We start from the raw sequence: 27,093 nt of genomic DNA, 5'->3' as shown, positions 1-27,093 counted from the left end.
GACTTGACGTAGCCCCACAAAAAATAGTCTAAAGGCGTTAAATCGCATGATCTTGGTGGCCAACTTACGGGTCCATTTCTTGAGATGAATTGTTGTCCGAAGTTTTCCCTCAAAATGGCCATAGAATCGCGAGCTGTGTGGCATGTAGCGCCATCTTGTTGAAACCACATGTCAACCAAGTTCAGTTCTTCCATTTTTGGCAACAAAAAGTTTGTTAGCATCGAACGATAGCGATCGCCATTCACCGTAACGTTGCGTCCAACAGCATCTTTGAAAAAATACGGTCCAATGATTCCACCAGCGTACAAACCACACCAAACAGTGCATTTTTCGGGATGCATGGGCAGTTCTTGAACGGCTTCTGGTTGCTCTTCACCCCAAATGCGGCAATTTTGCTTATTTACGTAGCCATTCAACCAGAAATGAGCCTCATCGCTGTAGACCATAAATCGGACGTAAAGCGCGAAACACATTTCGAACCGAACACTGATTTTGGTAATAAAATTCAATGATTTGCAAGCGTTGCTCGTTAGTAAGTCTATTCATGATGAAATGTCAAAGCATACTGAGCATCTTTCTCTTTGACACCATGTCTGAAATCCCACGTGATCTGTCAAATACTAATGCATGAAAATCCTAACCTCAAAAAAATCACCCGTTATTTGAATTATAACTCTGTATGTAGTTGAATATTTTCGCGAACTGATAAGAACTGATAAGATTACTTCTATGACTAAAAGCCGGCAAGCAGAGTTACATACATACAAGTATGTACAAGAGTTGTATCAATCTAATTATAGAATGGTAGTAAAACGAAAATATATTGAATCGAAAAGTATTGCAAATACGAGTACATTTGTGAGGTCATTTGTACGAATGTAGATTTGAATCAAACGAATCAGTTTTACCTTAACAACACATACTCGTATATCTATAGATATGGAATATACATATATTTACATTAGCAATGGCGGATTCAGAGGGAGAAATGGGGTTTATCTTTAAAGTTTTCCAACATAGAAAAATTAATAACTGAAAAAATAACGGGACAGCGAGAAAAGCAGCGATACTCATCGCAGTCGTTGACAAATTTGAATTTATATTTTGGATTTTTTGCTTATGTGATTCTTTATAAGGAACTGATGCATCTGGCAAAGGCATCAAATATGATAGATACGCTGCTTGAAACGTTATAAAATCGAAGACAAAAAGCTGAGGAACATTTTCGGTCCATTTATTCTGAACTGAAAGTTGAAGAAGAGAAACCAAGAATCTGCGACCAACAAACGCAACGCGATAAATTCTGCGTGAGAACTTGCATAGAATATTCGTACTACAGGGTCTCAGTGTACATTCCCCTGTTGGATACAATTGGCGAAAATTTGAAGTCGCTCTTTTCTAGAGAAGTATTGGATGGATTTCAACCGAGTTTGCTGCTTCCAGAAAAAGTATGTGTTTTGAAAAGTAAAGAAATTGAAGATCTTATTGGCTATCTGATAGATTGATTCAAAGGCCTTTTGGATAATGACAACAAGGTGAACTTGATCCCCGGCAGTGCCATTGGAAGCAGAAGCAAAAGTCAAAAGACAACAAGTTACCGACTTCAGCATTGGGAACGTTGAACATAATTCATAGTTTTCTTCGCATATTCTGCACACTTTCTGTGACGAATGCGAGCTCTGAACGCTCTTTTTCAACACTTCGCCTCTCCAATTGCCTTTATTCTACTATGTTATTATACTATGTCTGTCTGTCCGTCCGTCCGTGCAAGCTGTAACTTGAGTAAAAATTGAGATATCATGATGAAACTTGGTACACGTATTTCTTGGCTCCATAAGAAGGTCAAGTTGGAAGATGGGCAAAATCGGCCCACTGCCACGCCCACAAAATGGCGGAAACCGAAAACCTATAAAGTGTCATAACTAAGCCATAAATAAAGATATTAAAGTGAAATTTGGCACAAAGGATCGCATTAGGGAGGGGCATATTTGGACCTTATTGTTTTGGAAAAGTGGGCGTGACCCCGCCCAACCAAACTCTATAGAGTCGTTTCCTTCAGGCATTTCCATATACAGTTCAAAAATGGAAGAAATCGGATAATAACCACGCCCACCTCCCATACAAAGGTTATGTTGAAAATCACTAAAAGTGCGTTAACCGACTAACAAAAAACGTCAGAAACACTAAATTTTACAGAAGAAATGGCAGAAGGAAGCTGCACCCAGGCTTTTTTGAAAATTGAAAATGGGCGTGGCGTCGCGCACTTATGGACCAAAAACCATATCTCAGGAACTACTGGACCGATTTCAATGAAATTCGGTATATAATATTTTCTTAACCCTGATGACATGTACGAAATATGGGTGAAATCGGTTCAGAACCACGCCTTCTTCCAATATAACGCTATTTTGAATTCCACCTGATGCCTTCTCTGTATAATATATACATTAGGAACCAATGATGATAGCGGAATAAAACATTACTCAAATACGGTATGTGAGCTGAGGTATCCATTGTGGAAAAATTGTAGTGATCGGACTATAACTTCACAACTTCAAGGTCCCTGATATCGAACACGAAGAACTCAGTGCCTAACCTAACCTAACCTAATTTTTCACCGAAAATATCGGTAAATCTCTCAGAATTTAATTCTAATTAATTTTACAGCAAAATAAAAAAATATGTAAATGGCGGATAATGAAATCTCGATTATCACTTTATCATGCGAGAGTATAAAATGTTCGGTGACACCCGAACTTAGCCCTTCCTTACTTGTTTATTATATGTAATTATATATGACGACCTGCCAATAAGCTTTTCGATTCGACGACTGGTACTGACTTACCTCAACAAATTCACACTTTTTTGTCCGAAAATGTTGCTGAAAGAAATGAAATAATTGTCTATTAATACTCAGCTTAAGATAATAATATAATACTTGTGCAAAAAAATTCTGAATATCTAGAATGACGCAACCTTTTATAAGCAAATACGAGTACGATATAAAAATTAGGCAGAAACAAACTTGTTCCATGCTATCAGTTCAGAGAATTCAGATATTAACACCAAATAGAAATGAATAAAATTAACTTTAAATTGCTTGTCATAATACTTTTGAGCAAACTGAAAACATACTTTCTCTACACAATTTTTTAAAAATATTTCTGATTGAAACTCGCGGCGTTTCATAATAAACTTATTTACGGTTTTGGTTTTAATCCTTATTCGGCAATTTCCATAAAAAACTTTAGAGTGTGAAAATTTCCACGTAAACATTATAATATGCGAATTGATCAAATTTATGGAAACTGGTATTTGATGTCTAACACAACAATAAATTCGTTTGATTTATAATAATTGCCACCAACAAGCGGAGAGCTAATCGTTTGACCATACAAGTACAAGCGAATTTATTGTGTATGCAATCCGTATTCCGTCCATACTATCAGCCAGCTATAAAGCCGTAGATAGTTGAAATAAAATAAATAACACTTATTAAAAAACAACAACAGCAAGAAAAGCATCAACTTCGATTGCACCAAAGCTATAATACTCTTCACAAACAATGAGCTTTCCATACAAGAGCATGATTTTGAACGGTCAGTTTGTATGGCAGCTATATGCTATAGTGATCCGATCGTGATTGATTTCTTCGGTGATTATGCAGCCGTCGAAGAATATTCTATGCCAAATTTCGTGATGATATCTCGTTAAGTATTAAATTTATTTATACATAAACTTGCTATAATGGTCCAATATCGGTGGTTTTGACAGATGAACAGCTTCTTGGAGAGAAAGAACTTTCAGAGCGCTGTGTCAAAATCTGAAAGACTTGTTTTCATTTTATATTTCATATTTATATTTATTTTTTCAAAGATGAGCATAAAATAGTACGACTTTTTAATTTCAATTTAGCGCGAACACACATTCGTCAAAATATCTTTTTTCCTAGAATGGTATGACTGTCATTGAAATCTGTACCAAATTCCATATCAAAATAATCATTAGTGGCTAGTATACGCTTGTCTTTCTGAAGTACATTGAGTGCATTCGGCGGAGAGAAGTTTCATTTTGTGTGCCGAAACGTTCAGAATGTTGGAAAAGGCCTTCCGTGATAATTGTTTGTCGCGAGCACGAACTATCAATCGACGGAATAGCAAAAAGCAAAAGTAGCAAAAGCGAGTCGAAGCAGGTCAAAATTCCAGATTATATTGACAGTATTCTTCGATTATCGATGTGTGGTGCAGTGCGAATTCCGACTGACCAGCCTAACGGATAACAAAGAATAGTATTTGAGTCTTATGCGTCCTTGGCGCGAAGCTATTCGTCAACAGGGCGGAATTGTGGGCCGACAACTTTTGGTATTAACATTCTTCGTGTGTTTTTGATCAAATTTTTAACCAATATCGGATCGCAACCACTATATTCGCCTAATTTAGCTCCATGTGAGCTATTCAGCAGACTCAAATGACTGCCCAGGGAAACCGTTTTGAATCAGTTGAATCGGTATGTTCACTAGAGGCAAATTCCGGAAATTTACAACTATTTTCAGGATAGAAAAATGCGTTGGCATAAGTGTATTGGGGCCAAGGGGGATTACTTTGAGGCAGATGACATATGACAATCATAAAATTATGAACAAAGTCTTACTATTTTTTAGGTATATTTCCAACTTTAATTGTGGCTGATGAACTCAAAGAGCTTCCAAATTCTCACACTTCATCACCGACAGTCAGACTTAAAGCGGTTATGAGCGCGAACATGCCATCTAAAGTTCGGTTCCCTGGCGGCAAGATCAAGAAATGCACGCTAAATTACTGCTCTTGTGTATATTACTTATTCAATTGTTGTCAATTACGCGGCTGTCACGAAAATGCTTAGCCGACACATACCAACACTTCCGAGGAGAAACGACTAGTAATTCTTCTCAACACAACACGAGCACCAGCAACTGCCATGACATTCAGCGAGATCATAGTATATCCTATACAAAACATTAACAAACAAATTAACGGTATACGTAGACTTAATATCTGAAGAAAAGCGTGCTTTAAAGATTTTGGAGCGCCGCGGCTTGTTTAAACGCTCGTTCTTTGTACAACAAACCGTGGAAAGAAATCAAAATAAGACGAAATAGAAATTGAAATTTCACACCAACTTGTCGCGTCAACTTGTTGCTGTCCTATCTCAATTAGAGCCGCTTAAGTGCAGGCATTCAGCGGTTTCGCCTCCGTCCGCCTCACATATTTGTATTCCCCCTCTCACTCTCACTCACTCTTGTTGCACTTTGTGGCTTTTTGCTTACATCTTCCACTATTTTTTCGGCGTTTTCCAAGTCCACAGCGCTGACATCTCTGTCGTCTGGGTTGGGTGGTTCGCTGGCAATTCGACCACCACAAAAGTTTTTCAAGTGTTTTCACTTTTCCAACTTGTTGAGTCGCTGCTAAAGTTGTTATGACTAAGTGGCCTGCAGTTTGAGGCCAATTCAATGGATAGTGTTCACAATTTAGTGTTGAATGGTTGAATGTAGGCAGAGCAGCATGTTTTTGTTGCAGCTATCAACACGATCATCTCACGCAGCTGGCAGCAAAACATTTCAGTTTCAGTTTCAGCTCCATTTCAGCTGGTCGAGAGCCATTTACGTTTAAATAATTTGCTTACTAACCCAGTTTAAATTGCTTCCATGTACAATTTAAGGTGTGTTTTGCTAGCATTTTTTCATGTACTGCCTAGCGGGTTTTCCAAAAATAATAACGGAATTCAATTTCTTCGTTTATAATTATATACGCAAAAATATAGCTGTAAAAGCATTTTTCCACAACAATACATATATTTATAAACATATTTATCGGTATATAATCATTAAGTTGTCAATAAATTGTAAATATTTTCACAGCTGGCGCTTAGCTGCTGGAAAACAGATTTCAACAATAAAGACAAAATAATTTAATTACAAAAATCCAAAAATCCGTTATATGACTGTCTGTCTTTTACGAGACTAATTAACATTGTAGTTGTTGTAACGGGTACCTAATCCCGTTAGGATGGTAAGGATTAGATAAGATGTCATTTACGTCATTCAACGGTAGGCCCAGGAAACGTGCTGTGTCGACGGAGTCGGACCAAAGGGAGAAGGGTTTCAGATGTGTAGGGTTAGCAGGGCATGCAAAGAGGTGGCTAGTGGCATGCCGGGACTCATTACACACGGGACATACATACATATGTTTGATATTTGATATCAGGGTCAATTCTGGATAAATAGGAGTTTAACCTGTTACAGTATCCAGAACGAAGTCACTCTCGATTCTCGCGGGAACTTGAGCTCGTTGTCTGCAATGGCTGGTTGTTTGATTCCAAGTACGGCATTCTCTGAGAGGGAATCGGTGAAAGTGTTTATGACTCAACTGTCAATGGCGGTCTTTGGTTGTCTGAAGTTAGTTGCATCCAAAGTCCTGCCGGCGTATTGTGTTATGTTGCCGACGTAGTTGAGAAATGACCTGTTGACGCTCCTAGGAGGCGATTCCGCTCCAAGCTGGATGATTTCTTAGAAAGCACACTAGCAGAAAATGCTTGGAGAGGAGTTCATTATGTTCTTTAACTGGGAGCATACTTGCCTCACTATGCAGTGTTCGATGGGAGACGTCAAGAGCCATTCTCTTGTAATCCGGAGAGCAGTTTTCTGACAAGTTTGCAGCTTCCTCGTTTGCGTTTCACTGCATCCAGGCGACCAAATTGGTGCGGTGTTGTTAAAAACCGGCCGACCGATTGCCTTGTGTGTTACTAACAATGTTTGTTTGTCCTTTCCCCATGTGCTGCCGGCTAGCGACTTGAGGATTTTGTTGTGGATCTGTACTTTGGTGATAACCGCGGTCGTATGAGAAGTGAAGGAGCACAGACTGTCGAAAGTCACACCTAAAATTTTAGGTTTAATCAAGTTTGAACTCATTCGTGCAGTTTGTGAAAATCACCGCTGTGATTTAGTGGGGAGAGTGTTAGGTTCCGTATAGCTAGGAAGCGAGAAAGGTGGGAGAGATAGTTGTTTACGTTTGAGCACATGCCAGCGATTCCACGAGGTGATAAAAATTCCCTCTGCTGGTTGATCGAGTTTCAAGATGTAGAAGTTAAGAAGTTAAACAATAACGGGGAGAGGACACCACCCTGCGGAACCCCTTGTTTAATTCTTCTCAATTTTCGAGTTTTTACCTCGAAATAGTACGGATGATTGAGGACCGCTCAAATAGTTCATAGTCCACCTCTTCAGTCCTGAAAGGAGCATAGATTTTTTGATGACCTTAAGTAGCGTTGTGTGATTGACTGTAGCAAAAGCTTTTGACAAGTCCAACGCTCGCTCGTTCACTCGCAGGGTAATTTTGGTTAAGGCCATGAACTATCTGGGCCGCTAATTGCGATGTGATTTGTGGGGCTCAGTTGTTTGTGAAGGCCGGGAGTAGCAAAGCCTCAAGTGCCTTTACTACTGGAGAAAGGAGAGTTATCGTTTAGATTGGTAAGTTTTAGTATTATATATTTATACACTGTACAGGGTAAGTTTCTTACGAAATTTATAACGCCCAGAAGGAAAATTCGGAGCTCCTATAAAATACATAAATAGACCAACTAGTCAATCAGTTTTTGAGTAATCGATCCAAAATTTCGCCCACATACTTTGCTCTCCAAAAATCTGTTCATTTATCGGAACCGATGATATCGGACACAACTCTAGCATATACATTTGGGTTCCTCAGGTATTTGCAGAACGAAATTTGTTTCGTCGCATGAACGACTACATCTGTTTACCAAACATCAAAGAAGTGATTCGTTTTTAAGGCGCATTGTTACTGGCGACCAAAATCAAAGTGTTTACATGAATGTAAAGCGAAAGAGATCATGAGTAAAAAAGGTTGAACCAACTGAAACTACTTCGAAGATAGTCACCAAAAAAAGTTATGTTTTCAGTTTGGTAGGATTTTTAAGAGATCAATACCACGATTAATTCTGAAGTCTATTATAATCAGGGCAAATAAAATCAAAAAGAGCTTGTAACAGAACTTATGGCAGTACTAAGTAAACTTCTTGAAATATGTTCTCCTTGTGATTGTTCTTAATTCTTCTCACGAAAAACTTTATTATCTATAATTTAGCTGTTTAGACTTATAATTTCATATTCAAATTAATAATAATTAAAAATATTAATATTATGAAATGAATATTTTTTCTTTAATAAATTGAACAACTAAAATTGCATTCGATTACCTCAACCGTAAAGCAAATTATATAATAAGAATATTTTATTATTCAACGTCAAAATAAATAAATACAAATAAAAAGTAGTTTTCGTGTTATGAAATGCCTGAGCGTGTCTCAAGTTGGGCACGAACTCATACACATTGTACAGTATTCTAAATTTAGAGTCATTGTCACGTTTAAGTGCAAAACAAGCTGTGAGTAAGAATTATGAAATGAAGAAATGGGGAAACAGATAAACAATAAAAAACACATCACAATTAAAATACATTAAAAAATAATAGTAATGACTTAATCCAAAAGTGAGTAAAAAAACAAGAAAATACCTTAAATAATTTTTTTTGTATTTGTCGAAATAATACTATGAAAATAACATTTCTTAATAAAATCTGACAATTGACATCCCATAAAACACCAATATGTAAAATAATAAAAAAATATGTTGATTAGTAGTGCTAGTGATACATGTGGTGGTTCTAGAGTAATCGATTTCGCTGCATATAATAGAGAACTTTAAGAATTCATATATCGAACTTGTCTGTCAAAGCTGAAGTCTGAAGCAAAGCGAAGCAAAAGTTGTATGTGAATCAGTCATTAGTGCGCATCTCTCACCACTAACCACGACGATCGTCCGATTTAGAATTATTTAAGATTATAACAATAAATGTCAAATACATACACCACAAATTTAGTTGAAATTTAATTTTCTATAAAATATATATATTTCCATACAAGAACTTGATTTTGATTGATCAATAGGAATGGTGCCTAGATACGTAGGTTGCTATACATATTTCTGGACTAGGCAGCACTAAGTGTTGCCAGGTGCAATCTGACATTTCCATTGGAAGGTTTGACATTTTTTAGCATAACATCACTCAGAACGTTTTGTCATTTAATCGTGAATTGTTTTATTTACAGGGAATTAAAAAATTCATCTTGGCCAAAAAATGGAATTAGCTCTTGAACATTTTCGTGCGATCATTTTTCACCACTTTCGACGTGGATTATCACGACGAGAGTGCATCGATGAACTAAAATCTTTGTATGGCTATGAAGCACCATCCTATAGCACTGTGAAAAACTGGTACAACGAATTCAATCGTGACCGACGCTCGCTCAAAGACGAATTCCGTGAAGGTCGTTCAAAAACAGCCGTTGTGCCAGAAAACATCGATGCCGTACGTGAACTGATAATGCAAGACCGTCATGTAACATACCCTCAAATAGAAGCATGCCTATGCATTTCTCCCACCAGCATACATTCGATATTGCATGAACACCTGGCCGTAAAAAAGGTTTGTTCTCGTTGGATCCCGCACAATTTGACAATCCCTCAAAAAAAGGCTCGTGTGGATTGGTGTAAAGAAATGCTGAAAAAATACGATCGCGGTGCTTCAAAAGACGTTCATAAGATCGTCACAGGTGACGAATAATGGATCTATGCGTATGAGCCCGGGGATGGAGTCATGTGTAGAAGTTCACGCAAGTGAGGAAAGTTCTCTGATCGCCATTCACGTGGGAGTGGCCAGAAACGATTCTTTTACATATGACTCAAGCAGCTCACGACTTCCGGTCTTTGACCAAGTATCCTCTGGGTAGCCTAAGAACATCCGTTTGAAGGCGAGCTAAAGTGAGAAGGCGAAACATCCCCTGCATAGGGTTGTGCGCTGGGTTTGGGACCCGCCACGTAAAAAACACCCCCAATGAAAAGAAAAAAACAGCCTCGGACGAGAGACCCCCCTTTTGATGATTTGAGGGCATGCACCTGGAATGTCCGGTCCCTTAATTGGGAAGGTGCCGCTGCCCAGCTGGTAGATGTCCTCGTAAAGATAAAGGCTGACATCACCGCCGTCCAAGAAATGCGATGGACGGGACAAGGACAGAGACGAGTAGGTCCTTGTGACATTTACTACAGTGGCCATATAAAGGAGCGCAACTTTGGTGTTGGATTCGTGGTGGGAGAGAGACTCCGTCGCCGAGTACTATCATTCACTCCGGAGAATGAACGTCTAGCCACAATCCGCATCAAAGCGAGGTTCTTCAACATATCGCTGATTTGCGCCCACGCCCCGACGGAAGAGAAGGACGATGTGACCAAAGATGCTTTTTATGAGTGCTTGGAGCGCACTTATGAGAGATGCCCCCGCCACGATGTTAAAATCGTGCTTGGCGACTTCAACGCCAGGGTGGGCAAAGAAGGTATCTTTGGCACTACGGTCGGTAAATTCAGCCTCCACGAGGAAACATCCCCAAATGGGTTGAGGCTGATCGACTTCGCCGGGGCCCGAAATATGGTTATCTGTAGTACTAGATTCCAGCATAAGAAGATTCATCAAGCTACCTGGCTGTCTCCGGATCGCAAAACCACCAACCAGACCGATCATGTTGTGATAGACGGAAGACACGTCTCCAGTGTTTTAGATGTGCGTGCGCTCCGAGGTCCTAACATCGACTCGGACCACTATATTGTTGCAGCCATAATTCGCACCCGCCTCTGTGCAACAAAAAACGCACGCCAACAAACACAAGGAAGGTTCGACGTCGATAAGCTGCAATCACAACAGACAGCCGAAAGATTTTCTACTCGGCTTGCACTCCTGCTCTCTGAGAGCACTCGTCAACAACTCGGTATAAGGGAACTGTGGGACGGCATTTCAAACTCCTTACGTACAGCTGCAATCGAAACCATTGGTTTTCGGAAAGTGCAAAAGAACAGCTGGTACGACGAGGAGTGCCGTGTCGCAGCGGAGAGAAAACAGGCTGCCTACCTCGCAACGTTACGATCGACCAGAACACGTGCGGGATGGGATAGATACCGAGAGTTGAAGAGGGAAGCGAGACGCATTTGCAGACAGAAGAAGAAAGAGGCCGAAATGCGTGAGTACAAACAGCTTGATAAGCTGGCCGACAGGGGTAATGCTCGAAAATTCTATGAAAAAATGCGGCGGCTTACAGAAGGTTTCAAGACCGGAGCATACTCTTGTAGAACCCCCAAAGGTGATCTAGTTACCGATGCCCAGAGCATACTTACATTATGGAGGGAACACTTCTCCAGCCTGCTGAATGGCAGTGAACGCATAACACCAGGAGAAGGCGAACCCGATACCCCAATCGATGACGATGGAGCAGACGTTCCATTACCCGGCCATGAAGAAGTTCGAATAGCAATTGCCCGCCTGAAGAACAACAAGGCGGCAGGGGCCGACGGATTGCCGGCCGAGCTATTCAAATACGGCGGCGAAGAGCTGATAAGGAGCATGCATCAGCTTCTTTGTAAAATATGGTCGGACGAAAGCATGCCCAACGATTGGAATCTAAGTGTGCTCTTCCCAATCCATAAAAAAGGAGACCCCACAATCTGCGCCAACTACCGTGGGATTAGCCTCCTCAACATTGCATATAAGGTTCTATCGAGCGTATTGTGTGAAAGATTAAAGCCCACCGTCAACAAACTGATTGGACCTTATCAGTGTGGCTTCAGACCTGGTAAATCAACAACCGACCAGATATTCACCATGCGCCAAATCTTGGAAAAGACCCGTGAAAGGAGAATCGACACTCACCACCTATTCGTCGATTTCAAAGCTGCTTTCGACAGCACGAAAAGGAGCTGCCTTTATGCCGCGATGTCTGAATTTGGTATCCCCGCAAAACTAATACGGCTATGTAAGCTGACGTTGAGCAACACCAAAAGCTCCGTCAGAATCGGGAAGGACCTCTCCGAGCCGTTCGATACCAAACGAGGTTTCAGACAAGGCGACTCCCTATCGTGCGACTTCTTCAATCTGCTGCTGGAGAAAATTATTCGAGCTGCAGAACTGAATCGAGCAGGTACAATCTTTTATAAGAGTGTACAGCTGCTGGCGTATGCCGATGATATTGATATCATCGGTCTTAACACCCGCGCCGTTAGTTCTGCTTTCTCCAGACTGAACAAGGAAGCAACGCAAATGGGTCTGGCAGTGAACGAGGGCAAGACGAAATATCTCCTGTCATCAAACAAACAGTCGTCGCACTCGCGACTTGGCCCCCACGTCACAGTCATAACTTCGAAGTTGTAGATAATTTCGTCTATTTAGGAACCAGCGTTAACACCACCAACAATGTCAGCCTTGAAATCCAACGCAGGATTACTCTTGCCAACAGGTGCTACTTCGGACTGAGTAGGCAATTGAAAAGTAAAGTCCTCTCTCGACGAACAAAAACCAAACTCTATAAGACGCTCATAATTCCCGTCCTGCTATATGGTGCAGAGGCTTGGACGATGACAACAACCGATGAGTCGACGTTGCGAGTTTTCGAGAGAAAAGTTCTGCGAAAGATTTATGGTCCTTTCCGCGTTGGCCACGGCGAATATCGCATTCGATGGAACGATGAGCTGTACGACCCGCCGCGGGAAGCAGAGGAAGAGGAAGACCTCCACTCCGTTGGAAGGACCAAGTGGAGAAGGACCTGGCCTCGCTTGGAATATCCAATTGGCGCCACGTAGCGAAGAGAAGAAACGACTGGCGCGCTGTTGTTGACTCGGCTATAATCGCGTAAGCGGTGTCTACGCCAGTAAAGAAGAAGTATGAGCCCGAAACAAAACAGCAATCGACCGTGTGGGTCTTCCAAGACGAGCCAAATCCAACGAAAGTTGTTCGTGGAAGAAGCACTTCGAAGCAAATGGTCTCCTGTTTCTTCGGCAAAACTGGTCATGTGGCGACTGTTGCGCTTGAGCAACGTAGGACGGTAAATTCTGAGTGGTACACCACCATTTGTTTGCCTGAAGTCTTCGGAGAAATTCGAAAAACGAACAAGAGAAGACGAATCATTGTGCACCATGACAACGCGAGCTCTCACACATCGGCTCAAGGCAGCGCCTTTTTGGCCGGCCAAAACGTCAAATTGATGGGTCATCCGCCGTACAGCCCTGACTTGGCACCCAATGACTTCTTTTTATTCCCACACATCAAGAAAATAATGCGTGGTCAACGATTTTCGTCGCCAGAAGATGCTGTTGAAGCATTCAAAAACCATGTTTTGGAGGTGTCTCAATCGGAGTGGAAAAAGTGCTTCGAAAATTGGTTTGAACGCATGCAAAAGTGCATAAATCTTGATGGAGAATATTTTGAAAAACAATAAAACCATTTTCGTTGATAAATATTCCTTTTTTTCATTATTAGGCCAGAAATATATATAGCAGCCCTCGTATACAAACCAAACGTCACATAGTCGGACGTGAATAAATCAATTCAGCTCGGCAAGCGGATCACTTTATAGGGTATCCGACGTTTCCTCTTGACTGGTACAATCTTCATGACAAACTTAACATACCCAGTTTAGGGTATAATAAATATATTTTTCTACACAATGTACTCGTACCTGTATATACTATATATGTACATAAGTACATATTTGTTGTCGCTTTGTTTAAACTTGTGTGCATACAAATAAATTTGAACACGATTCAATAACAACTTTCAGCCTTTACGAATTTGCTCAAGCGGTTTTTTGTAAGCGTGTTTAATTTTTTAACTTTTTTGCGCGCTCGAGCAGCGGCGCATCTTTGAGTGAATCGTGTGAATAGATAGCCGGAGGCGGCGCAGTTGCTTTCGGAGTCTGACATCATTGCCTTTTTAGTATGAATTATCTAAGAACAATGACGTGCGAGCGTGAATGAACAATTTCTGTGTGTTCAAATACGCTCTTGAGCTTTTATTTATCATATTTTGTAATTGTTGTTGCTGTTTTTTTATTATTTTTTGCACAGGTGCGGCTTATTTATATATTTTCCGGAAATTGTGCTTGAACATGAGAGCCAGGGTTAAAGTTGGCGTAGAATTAATTGGCTGCCAGTTGCTGGGAAAGTTGTTTAATAATTGTTTGAGGTCAAAATGGAAATGTTTTGATTCTATCATTACTTTTTATATGGTGATATTTACCTAATCACCGTGAATATTTCTCCAAATTAAAAAATTGTAATTAATACGCAAGTTATATTATTTAATTAGCATTTCTCAAATTATGCTTTTATTGTAGTCGCATTATTGTTTTTTGCAATTTTGTTTTTGCTATTTTTTTTTGCCAAATTCGCTTTGTTCAGCATTTATCGCCTGCAGCTATGTTAATGAACATCTGTGCCGAATTTTTTGCATATTAAATTCGTTGTAAGCTTTTTGACTGCAAATGTTGCAAATTCATCATTTTATTTTCATAGCTCAAGTAAACATACATACATACATTTAATACTTATACCATATAAATGGGTATTTTTTTGGGTATGTGTAAGTAACGGGTGATTTTTTTGAGGTTAGGATTTTCATGCATTAGTATTTGACAGATCACGTGGGATTTCAGACATGGTGTCAAAGAGAAAGATGCTCAGTATGCTTTGACATTTCATCATGAATAGACTTACTAACGAGCAACGCTTGCAAATCATTGAATTTTATTACCAAAATCAGTGTTCGGTTCGAAATGTGTTTCGCGCTTTATTATCGACAAATTTTGTTCAGCGATGAGGCTCATTTCTGGTTGAATGGCTACGTAAATAAGCAAAATTGCCGCATTTGGGGTGAAGAGCAACCAGAAGCCGTTCAAGAACTGCCCATGCATCCCGAAAAATGCACTGTTTGGTGTGGTTTGTACGCTGGTGGAATCATTGGACCGTATTTTTTCAAAGATGCTGTTGGACGCAACGTTACGGTGAATGGCGATCGCTATCGTTCGATGCTAACAAACTTTTTGTTGCCAAAAATGGAAGAACTGAACTTGGTTGACATGTGGTTTCAACAAGATGGCGCTACATGCCACACAGCTCGCGATTCTATGGCCATTTTGAGGGAAAACTTCGGACAACAATTCATCTCAAGAAATGGACCCGTAAGTTGGCCACCAAGATCATGCGATTTAACGCCTTTAGACTATTTTTTGTGGGGCTACGTCAAGTCTAAAGTCTACAGAAATAAGCCAGCAACTATTCCAGCTTTGGAAGACAACATTTCCGAAGAAATTCGGGCTATTCCGGCCGAAATGCTCGAAAAAGTTGCCCAAAATTGGACTTTCCGAATGGACCACCTAAGACGCAGCCGCGGTCAACATTTAAATGAAATTATCTTCAAAAAGTAAATGTCATGAACCAATCTAACGTTTCAAATAAAGAACCGATGAGATTTTGCAAATTTTATGCGTTTTTTTTAAAAAAAAAGTTATCAAGCTCTTAAAAAATCACCCTTTAAAAGAGCACTCTACAGAGACAACAGACAGCAATGCATCGTATTTTGCTCTGAAGCTTCCATTTGTGGCCAGCAATTTCAGAGATACAATAACAAGTAAACATGCAAGTAGTCTGCTGACAAAGAAATTTATTACTCCCGTGACCAGACACCGACTGCTCAAACAGTTCATCACTCAAACAATAACAACACTACAATTATATATTGCACATCAACTTTTAATTACCCACTAAGTGCGAGAAGCTAACCAAAACTTAGGAAATATTGGGTTGTCAAAAAAGTCTTGCGGTATTTTGCAACTGCGTGTGGCACCCATGCATCGAGCTTCTTAGTGACTCCAAGCTTCTTCAAATGGTTTATAACGGTTTGATGACTACTATGCCGGTCTCTTTCGACCAATTCAGCGATTTTATCGCAATTTTCGACGACAGGCCTTCCGGAGCGTGGCGCATTTTCGACCACCTCTACACCAGATCGAAAACGTTGAAACCATCGTTGTGCGGTGGAAATGGAAACTGTTTCGGGTCCATAAATTGCACTTTTTTATTGGCGGCTTGAGATTCATTTTTGCCTTTATCGTAGTACTACTACTGTACCACTGTACTGTAAATATGCCGTATTTTCTCTTTATTTTGCTCCATGTTTGCGACGCTATAACTCACGAACGACTTAAAAGAGACGACAATCAATCAAACACCTGTTAGCGCGTGAAATGAGCTTTCCAAAAAGGTATAGCATGACCCGATGCGACGAATAAAACATAATACATATAATAAAATATAATATTAACATAATTTTTGATTTGATTAAAAGCAACCTTCAAAAACTGGTGATTCCAACGACCAACGGGTATAAACTAGTATAATAAAATGAAGATAATATTATAAGGGTCCTTCCCTTTATCAAATTGAAAAAGTGGATTCGGCTTCCAAGATGACAAGACGTTGGAACTTAAAAGACATTGGGCAGCTAGTGTGAAAAAACTATGTATTTTACCAAATCCTTTGATAAGGCTCAATTTGGCTACCATCCAGGAGCACGATGGACCTAATAATGATTTAATCCGGCCGCCTACAGTCTGGTGCTCTTGTGTCTCTATTTTCAACCAACCAAATAGAGATAGAAGCAACTTTATCGCTTTAATGAAGAAACTGGTGTTTTTCAGTGAGAAAATATTTGCTTGGTCTTTTTGACAGTTGATACTTGATTATTAGTCAATCTAGTTTAACGTTTTATAATGACTGACTTACTTCAGAACGTCATTTACAAATCGTGGACATTTACTAACAAACTAATTGTTGTTTGCTTCGCGCGACGCCGTTAACTCTTAACAAAGTTAGACTTTGGCGTTCTCTACGAGAAGGAATCATTGGTCCATATTTCTTTCAAATATGAAGCCGATTATAATGTTACAGTCAACGGAGAATGCTATAGATCCGAGGTCAATGACGCTTTCTCGCCTACGAGGATGTTGATGTGGACAACCTTTGATTACGAGTACAACAAGGCGACGCTGCCACAGGCGAACGAAACAATCAATTTATTGAAGGAAGCTGCGTGTTAGCGATTTAAGATCGTGCGATTTAACTTTAATGGAAATTTTTTATGGGGTTAGGTAAAGTAATTTGTCTAGATCAGTTCGAGATGATTGATGCCTTTGAAGAGAATATTCAGCTCTTTATATCTGACATAGCTACCCAATTGCTTCAAAAAGTGGTCAAAGATATGACCTCTCGAACTTATTCGAGCTTACCGCGGGTTTCACCTGCCGTTAATCATTTTTAAAACCTTTAGTTTCACAGAAGAACTAAATTCTTGGCGATAATTTTAAATTTTTATTTCTTCTTCTTTTTATTTCTTCTTGAAAAGCACATAACAATAAATTTCATTGGCACTAATTTGAAAAATTGATGGTTGGTTGTGAGAAATTTGCAAAATTTTGATTTGGGTATCAAGTTTTCGAGCGCATAGCGATCTTCTGAAACAGAGTTCTGAGAAAAGTTTGGAGAGGGAGTTTAATCACTTACCAGGATTTCTATATATAAATGCAATACTCTTACATATTCATACTTTTAATATAATAATAAAGAAAATAAATATAACATTTTGTTGAGGAATACGGAGTCCGCGATAACATTTCTAAAAATTGTTTTTCGCGACTTTAGTTTATTTCAATTTCAATTATGAGCAAGCTATGTGAATCACAGCGGTTATTATAAAAACAATACGATAATGAAATAAGTAAGGAATGGCTAAGTTCGGGTGCGATCAAATATTTCATACCCTCCCAAGTCGCAAGAATCAAATCCAGGGAAATACCTTATAGTGTAAAATTGCAACCAGAGGATTGGAATCCAAAAAATAAGGTGACATTTGAATTTAAACTGCGCGCGTCGAAAGATTTGGAGAATTACTTTTTTTTTTAGGTTGGTAATACTGTCAATCACATTTATGTAAAATGTCATGTCAAAATATTCATTAGTGTTTGAGATACATACGTGTCGTTTTGTGAGCTGCTAAAAGTGAGTTTTTCGTTTTTTGCGTTGAGGATGATGCAGAAAGCCTTTGGTTGGTGGCTATGTCTAAAAAAAACGTTTACAAGTGCTATAATGAGTTCCAAGCCGGCCGTTAACGTGTCGAAGACGAAGAGCGTCCAGGGCGACCATCAACCTCAACCGACGAAGCTCGCGTTCAACAAATCAAAAATTTGGCGTTGAAAAACCATCGATTAACAATTAGAGACCTTGCTAATGAAGTTGGCATATCGAAAGGCTCAGCCAATACCATTTTGAAGGATTGTTTGGGCCTCAAGCGCGTCAAATCTCGACTGGTACCGAAAACATTGAATTTTTTGGAAAAAAGGCGTCGCGTTGAAGTGTGTGAAACGATGCTTTCCGACTACCAGGGTATCATGAAATGCATTATCGTGCCAAAAGAGAGCCGAGACCAAAAAATCGCGCCAAAGTCGCTCAAATTCATGGTCATGTTGACTGTTTTCTTCGATTATCGTGGTGTTGTGCATTATGAATTCCTTCCAACCGGTCAAACAGTCAACAAGGAATATTATTTGAACATTATGCGTCGTTTGCGTAACGCTATCCGCCTAAAAAGGCCGGAATTGTGGAAAGGCAATTCTTGGTTTTTACACCACGATAATGCACCATCCCATACTGCCCTCGTAATTCGTGATCATTTCGCCAAAAACTCAACCCATATCGTTCTACAGCCATCGTATTCACCTGAAAACCGCTTCGGGGACGTCAAGCCGCAGCGAGGACGGAACTGAAGGCCATCCCGGAAAGTGACTACAGCCAGTATTTCGAAGATTGAAAAATCCGTTGGCATAAGTGCATTGCATCGGGAGGGGATTACTTTGAAGGAGATGAAATTGATTTGGAAGAATAAATAAAGAATTTTCAAAATAAATACAATGTCACCTTATTTTTTGAGCACAGTATATGAATAATATTTGTGGGTTATGTGTATATTTATTTATTTACTTATAACATTTCAATATTTTTTAACAACAAAGGACTGAAGATTACAATTATTATATATTTGGTGTTCAAATATTTTTTTACGAGTTTGTAAGTTCATATATTGATATAAAGGCTTGTGCATTTTAAATATCACATACATTTGTATGTATGTATTAGAGTTTATTAGCAAGCGAGTCATTAACTTTGAAAAGCTTGGCCTTGAACTCACGTCTGAGTGAAATGGAATTCGTTTGCATGCATCACTGCTCACATATGTTCACAACCACATATATACATACTCTGTGTATATGGGTTATATTCAAGTGAATTTGACTGCAAATTTATTAAAAAGTCTTAAACGAAAAAATATTAATTTAGAGAGTAATGAGTATTCACAAACTAATGTGCAAAATGATTAATTATGGAATTCATACATACAGCGTTGAAATTTTTTTTCATGTTAACGATAAACATTCAAGTAAATGGAGACCATTTGATTGTTGAAAAGGTAGGGGCTGTGGGCCAGACCACAGGCAGCCGCACTTAACACCTCATTAGGCCTATGGTGTTCCCGGGTGGTAGCAACATTAAGACTCGAAAAGCACTCTGAGTATTTATTAAAAATTCGAATTTTGTCCACCCGAGGATCGGAATATACCCGACTCATTCGGCTGAAGGCTGGGTGTTCACAAAGATAAAATTAAGTCGTCTTATTATCCTCCACGCCTAAGCGCCCCGCCGAACTCAAGTTTTCCATTTTCTCAAGGTAGAGTCTTAAGGATAGGTGACTTTTTATGACTCCTAAAATATTACTTCTCTTTTGCATAAAATTAGGAGTTTTTTGGTTTGTCCACCATTAACACTATTCTAAAGTAACTTTGTGGTATGGCCAGTGTTACTAGTATTCCAAGACCTGGGGTGTTCCTCTAGGGTCCATTGCTTCAGCAACACTTGAAGCAGCTGAATGGCCTGGGTTCGCTTAGGGAAATTGCTTAAGCTCCGATATTGGCGCTACAGATAGCCTTAATAACGACTTGGGTATCCACTATAACATGTATTGACTTACTTATTACTCCAGAATCACACTTGGCAGCTTCTGTTTTGCTCACGATTTTGATCTGAAGAACCGAAATGTAGTTATTACATTTAAAGCTACCTTCTGTGTATGGATTACTATTTCACCTTTCGATCCTTCTATGTAGATTAAAACCGTTGGAACTATCCATCACAGAACAAAATGTAAAGGTTCCTCATAAACCTACTTTTCTCGGTCGCATTGCTAGATTTCATTAACAAGGTCGAGTATGATATCATACCCATAATGACGTCCAATTATACTCCAATGCCCTGAAATCATAAGCCATTTGGCTGCGACATTGCCTTCTACTTCATAAATTCATTATTACTTTTCATAAGTAAATTCATATCTTTCCATTTGAGCATACTTCCAAAGTAATTTTTGTAGAACCTCTTGGGAGTTCTGTTTATTTAAGTTTGCAATTTTTCCAACTTATTTTAGATTGTAACATTGCCCAGCCTCATGGGCTTCATCCCAACTTTAATAAGTTAAGTAAATGTAAAACTTTGTTCTTCTATATTTTCAACGGCTGAAATAAAATAACAAGCCCTTCGCTAAAAGCTTATTGCAATTTGCTCATCTGTACAATCTCTGCAATCACGTCATGGAGTCTAGAATATTATAGACCTAAAGTGACTGGGCAGCTAAATCGGCAAAAGCTAGTATTCTTTTCCTCTATGATTTTATGACTTCAGCACTTAAGATTGCAGCTGCAGTCATAACTGAACATTTTTATCATTAACCGTCTGGTCATTTCGGTACTTTTGCCCAACGCCCAAAGAATCATGCGGTCAACGTATAAACTCGTCACTTACGTATACATACATAAATATAGCTAATAAACGAGCTCTGTAAAAAATTAAGAAGTTGAGTAACCATTTGGGTTCGTTTTCGACCAATTGTACTGTTTACGTATTGTGAATGTTTGAGGTTATGACGGTGTAATAAAATGGAAATATCTACTAGAGGTGTTAAATATAAATATAAGGTACTTACATGTGATGTGGAAAGATACTGATGCGTTCTAAAAAATAAACAGAAAAGATCGTTAATTTAATAGCTACAAATTTGCAACAAACTACAGTATTAATTAGAGTATTATAATAGGTATACCCAATTTTAATATAATGTTTATTTTTAAACCAAAAATATTTGATACAAACTTGTCAAAAGTTTGAGACATATTAGCGATCCAAAGTGGCTTTGCAGTAACCTGAGCTGCTTTTAGATTCCATGAAGCGGTTTCGTATATGTACATATATATATCGGATTAGTATTAAGGGGTTCAATAGGTTTTAAGAGCTCATAATATACCACACCTTATGAGCCCACCAAACACAGCGTATTGCCTGTTTGAATCAATCTCTTTTTACACTCGATGTTGATGGTTGTCAAGGATTAACCCATAATTTTCTCTGTTTAGGATTCTTAAAATAAATCCATTTTTCAACGCCAGTGACAATTCGAAGTAAAACTAATTTTATTTCGCGTCTTTGAAGCAAAATTTCACATGTGTTTTTTCGGGTTTCCATTTGCCTTTCATGCAGTTCATGTGGTACCCATTTTCCACACTGGCTGGACGTTTCGCATAGCTTTCAAAGGGTCTGAAATCGTTTTTTGTACAACATTTAATTTGATTGCCATTTGCTTTTGACTCAAAGTATAATCTTCATCAAATATTGCTTGTAGTTTGGCGTTTTCAAACTTTTTTGGTGGTCTTCCACGTTCTTCATTTCTCACATCAAAATCATGATCTCTGAATCGTTGAAACCATCTTTTGCATGTTGCTTCTGAAAGAGCATGATCAGATAGATACCTTGACAAGCATTCGATGGGACTCTGAAGCACTTTCCTTCAAATTGAAACAAAAAAGTAATGCTTTCCGCAAATCATCACTTTTCGGTACAAAATTTGACATTTTCAACACAATCAAAAAATATGATGCTGTTTACTCAAGTTCACTGTAATGTTATTGAATATGTTTGATAGATGTCATGCTAACCAAACAGAAATAATAAAGGCTCGTTCACAACAAATGTTCCCAACCAACAGATTTGTATCTTAACGCGTACTTCATACCGTTACACTTGGAAAAAAGCTCAGAAAGACACGTGGATGATCCGTAGGACTGTATGTAACAAACACCTTTTGATCTCAAACTCTGTTTGAATCTCTACAGTTGCTAGTAGTTAATTTGGTGCGAACTTCAAACAACAACATCTAACACATTTTGAGCAAACCCCAATTATAATGTTGGTGATTTTGAATACCACATTTGTCAATTGACCCTTGTAAAGCCAAACCGCAGTAACCACTATCACTAACATTGATTTAAGATATTAAAAATGAATTTAAGAATACCTTAGACCAAAATATATTACGAGAAAATGTGTAAACGGCAATAAATCCTTCAAAAATCTCAAAAATAAGTTATAGCTACAGCTATATTTTATATGCATAACGGTCATAAAACATTACCGTTTTTAATTTGTTTGACCGGCTTTTGTGGGCCAAATGTGCATTTATATTTCTACCTACACATTCCTACAAATATATTTAGCCCCTCATTTTTGTGGCAATTTACAACCTCAACCCATAATTTATGCGCGTACAGCATTTCTTTATTATATTCTAGTTATCCTTTCCCTTGACGTTGCCGTCAAATGGAAAATACCCTGTAGGAATTGTGCAACCACCAAAATATATTTTTAATTCAGAACTTGTTTGATTTGAGTTCGATAGTAAATTGGTTCTTCTTCTTTATTGGCGTAGACATCGCTTACGTGGTTATAGCCGAATTTACAATAGCACGCCAGTCGTTCTTCTTTTTTGCTCTTTGGCGCCAACTGGACATTCCAAGTGTAGCCAGGTCCTTCTCCACCTGGCATACCCAACGGTGGAAGCAAAGGAAGAGGAAGAATAGTCCCAGAGCCGAAGTGTTTTCATTAATATGGATGGCATGACCTAGCCAGCCGCTGTCTCTTAATTTACTGAACTATACCTCATAGAGCTCATTGTTCCTTCGACTTCGCTATTCGCGGTTTTCAATGCGAAAAGGACCATAAATCTTCCACAGCACCTTTCTCTCGAAGACTCGTAACGTTGACTTATCAGATGTTGTCATCGTCCATGCCTCTGCACCTTATAGCAGGACGGAGATGATGAGTGACTTGTAATTTGGTCTTTCTTTGTCGAGAGAGGACTTTACTTCACAATTGCCTACTTAGTTCGAAGTAGCACCTGTTAGCAAGAGTTATTTTTTTGTTGGATTTGCGAGTCTGACGTTGTTGTTGGTGTTAATGCTGGCTTATAGATAGACGAAATTATCTACGAGTTCAAAGTTATGACCGTCAACAGTGAAGTGGGAGCCAAATCGCAAGTGCGACGACTGTTTGTTTGATGACAGGAGAGATTTTGTCTTGCCTCTTCATTCATCATTGATTTTTCGAAAAACTTTATATATCTTAACAGTTTTCGAAACTTCCTAGTACAACCGACTTCTCCCAACTGATGACAGTAGATACGAGGTTAGTTAAGCGTTTTCACTCATCTCTTAATGTAGAATGAAAATTTTCTCCGCAGTAAGACTACATATTCATATATTTATATGCATACATATATTTAGCAGTCTACTATGCTATTCAAATCCTCGAACCGCAGCACTATTATATTCTTTTAACTGCCAGGAATGTAATTGCCAGCACGTCATTACAGTTTTTTTATTTTTTTCGGTTTGGGTTGCTTCGGTCAACTCATTCTACTAAAAGTTACGCCAACATTTTATTTTCGTCTTCGACGCAGCTTCATTTATTGTTCGGCTTTTCTACGATTTTAATTAAAACCAAACCATACGGTCGTTAAATTAGGTTTGCTACACTCAACCACAGTAAAGTGGGAGAAATAAAATTTCGAGCAAATGTGAAGAAAAATAAGCCAAATGTGGTATTCATATATGTATGTATGTAAAGGGTGATTTTTTAAGAGCTTGATAACTTTTTTAAAAAAAAAACGCATAAAATTTGCAAAATCTCATCGGTTCTTTATTTGAAACGTTAGATTGGTTCATGACATTTACTTTTTGAAGATAATTTCATTTAAATGTTGACCGCGGCTGCGTCTTAGGTGGTCCATTCGGAAAGTCCAATTTTGGGCAACTTTTTCGAGCATTTCGGCCGGAATAGCCCGAATTTCTTCGGAAATGTTGTCTTCCAAAGCTGGAATAGTTGCTGGCTTATTTCTGTAGACTTTAGACTTGACGTAGCCCCACAAAAAATAGTCTAAAGGCGTTAAATCGCATGATCTTGGTGGCCAACTTACGGGTCCATTTCTTGAGATGAATTGTTGTCCGAAGTTTTCCCTCAAAATGGCCATAGAATCGCGAGCTGTGTGGCATGTAGCGCCATCTTGTTGAAACCACATGTCAACCAAGTTCAGTTCTTCCATTTTTGGCAACAAAAAGTTTGTTAGCATCGAACGATAGCGATCGCCATTCACCGTAACGTTGCGTCCAACAGCATCTTTGAAAAAATACGGTCCAATGATTCCACCAGCGTACAAACCACACCAAACAGTGCATTTTTCGGGATGCATGGGCAGTTCTTGAACGGCTTCTGGTTGCTCTTCACCCCAAATGCGGCAATTTTGCTTATTTACGTAGCCATTCAACCAGAAATGAGCCTCATCGCTGAACAAAATTTGTCGATAAACACATTTCGAACCGAACACTGATTTTGGTAATAAAATTCAATGATTTGCAAGCGTTGCTCGTTAGTAAGTCTATTCATGATGAAATGTCAAAGCATACTGAGCATCTTTCTCTTTGACACCATGTCTGAAATCCCACGTGATCTGTCAAATACTAATGCATGAAAATCCTAACCTCAAAAAAATCACCCGTTATATAGATTCACAAAGAAATCAACAGCGCTGCCTTTCAAGTTAGCTGAAGCGAAAATTCGCAAATTCAAGATATTCTCACAAACAAACATATTAACATACTCGTACCCACATTATAAATATTTATAAATGATTTGAGTCTAAGCAAAGTTTCCCAGTCGCGCTTGTCGCACACTTCACTCGGCTTGAATTGGCGCGCGCCACTACCCACTCAGCCGCCAGTTGCCGAGCTCTTTACCGCGGGCTGCATTTTCGCTAGACACTCGATAGCTTCGACAGGAAGTCGCTTATTTATGACAACGAGCTTCAATGTTCTGCGAAATTAAATTCTAAGAGATTATCGCCATAAAAAATACGCACACAGCGGTGATGGTCCGGCGCTAGGTGCTTACAAGGCGCTCGAATGCGTCGCAGTAACCGTAAATTACCATAATAAATTTGTGTGCCACACAACGGGTTGCGATGAAAAGTGGCTTGAACACGATTACCAAGTCAAGTTCAAGGTTCCGATTTATGCGAGCCGTGGGTGACTCGCATTAGTTGAGCACAAAATTAATACTTGTGATTTACAGTTATTTATAGTAAATTGAGCACCTTTTTGGTATATTTCAGTGCCTATTTCCAAACATTCTTTATTATTTAAGTATTATATTCAGTAATTTTTTCAAAAATTGATATTGAAATATCCACTATACTTTCAATAAGCAACAGAAATCAATCTCATTGAAACTTTCAAACGTCCGCTGAAACGCCATGGACCCAACGGATCCATCATAATCAACATTAAACTGCTCATTGTTGTTATTGTCCAACATCTTTTTCGTCTGAAAAGATTAAATTTCCAATTGCATTCAAAAGAAATCGCAAAAAAATAGCGAAATCCATTGGAAGCGCAAAAAGAGCACTAATTTTTCAATGAACGAAGCTGATGAAATGAATGAGCGCTCATTGTTCCCCGCATTTTGTGTTTATTTTGCCATTTTTTTAACTCTTTTGCATACATTATTCGTAATTTAAGTATTAGCCATAAGCAGTGGATATATTCAACCGACGCCGGCCGGTGTCTGTGTGTGGTCTTCAGTCTTCAAATGAACCAATAAAATATTATTTTGCATTTCACTCACTTTGCCATGCAGCGTTTTTTATTCCAGTTCGTGCTTTCAGCTAGAAATTATAGATGATTCATGAGTAACGCGTGGCTATTGAGGGGCAGGCGTATTTTATATTGTTAATCATAAGTTCAAAACAAGATAAAACCGAATCTATAATACCCTTTACAGATACAAAAGATTCCGATCTGTCAGTTTGTATGGCAGATAAATGCTATAGTGATTGAATTATTGCCTTATATAATAACATATGCCAAATTTAGTGAAGATATATCGCCTAATGAGACTCTTTTCTATACACAAATTTGATTCCGATCGTTCAGTTTGTATGGCACTAAATGCTTTACTGGTCCGAAATCTGCGGTTCTGACATATGAACAGCTTCTTGGGAAGATAAAAATGTGTGTAAAGATGTCTCAAAAACTGAGGGACTAGTTCGCATACATACAGACAGACGGACGGACGGTCGAACAAACTGACGAACCTAACTAAAATCAACTCAGCTCATCATACGAATCATCTTTGGGTACTATACATATATTTTATAGAGTTTCCGCGTTTCTCTGGGAGTTACAAACTCGGTGACAAATTTAATATACCCAGTTCAGGGTATACAAATAGGTACTAATTCAAACTAAAGTAATCTGAAAGATGATGAGCATTGAAAATGCTATCATGGGTTACGTGAGACTACCAAATGTATCCTGTAGACTATATGTAAATATTTAAACACTTGACTTTTTGAAGAAATCAACTTCTCAACTATCATCAAAGACGCATAACGATACCCAGGAAACGATCTGTGTCGGCGGGGTCGAACCATAGAAAAGGGATATTAGTTGAGTTGGTGACCCACTAAAGGGTATGTAACGAGGTAATTAGTGACTTTGCATTCATAACACATTTAAGATCTAGTCTGTATAAGTAGCATTATCTTAACAACGATCAGGGCTAGAGCATGGGAAGGAATGTTGAAGTTCGATGGCACGATTTATCAGGATAAATAAAACTACGAAGAAGTAGATCCATAATAGACAAATTTGTTACTTACTGTTGATAGAAGAAACTGT

General features: G+C 38.8%; 1 protein-coding gene across 3 annotated transcripts in view; it reads right to left on the bottom strand.

Annotated features, from left to right (window-relative positions):
- LOC125775789 (uncharacterized) overlaps positions 1 to 27,093 on the bottom strand; it is a 162,221-nt gene that overhangs the window by 79,489 nt on the left and 55,639 nt on the right. Inside the window, exons 3-4 of one of the 3 annotated variants that reach the window (XM_049446579.1) lie at positions 21,015 to 21,042; positions 2,846 to 2,881 (exon numbers count right to left, since the gene is read on the bottom strand). The gene's annotated coding sequence lies outside the window, so the exon portion shown is untranslated. The remainder of the gene's footprint in view (positions 1 to 2,845; positions 2,882 to 21,014; positions 21,043 to 27,093) is intronic. The other 2 variants (XM_049446580.1, XM_049446581.1) reach the window with 2 other exon arrangements.

This window comes from Bactrocera dorsalis, chromosome 1 (genome assembly GCF_023373825.1).
Source record: "Bactrocera dorsalis isolate Fly_Bdor chromosome 1, ASM2337382v1, whole genome shotgun sequence".
In the NCBI taxonomy this organism is placed as follows: Eukaryota; Metazoa; Arthropoda; class Insecta; order Diptera; family Tephritidae; genus Bactrocera; species Bactrocera dorsalis.
The sequence above is the reverse complement of the archived record's forward strand: the minus strand, read 5'-3'. Positions and strand labels throughout refer to the sequence as shown.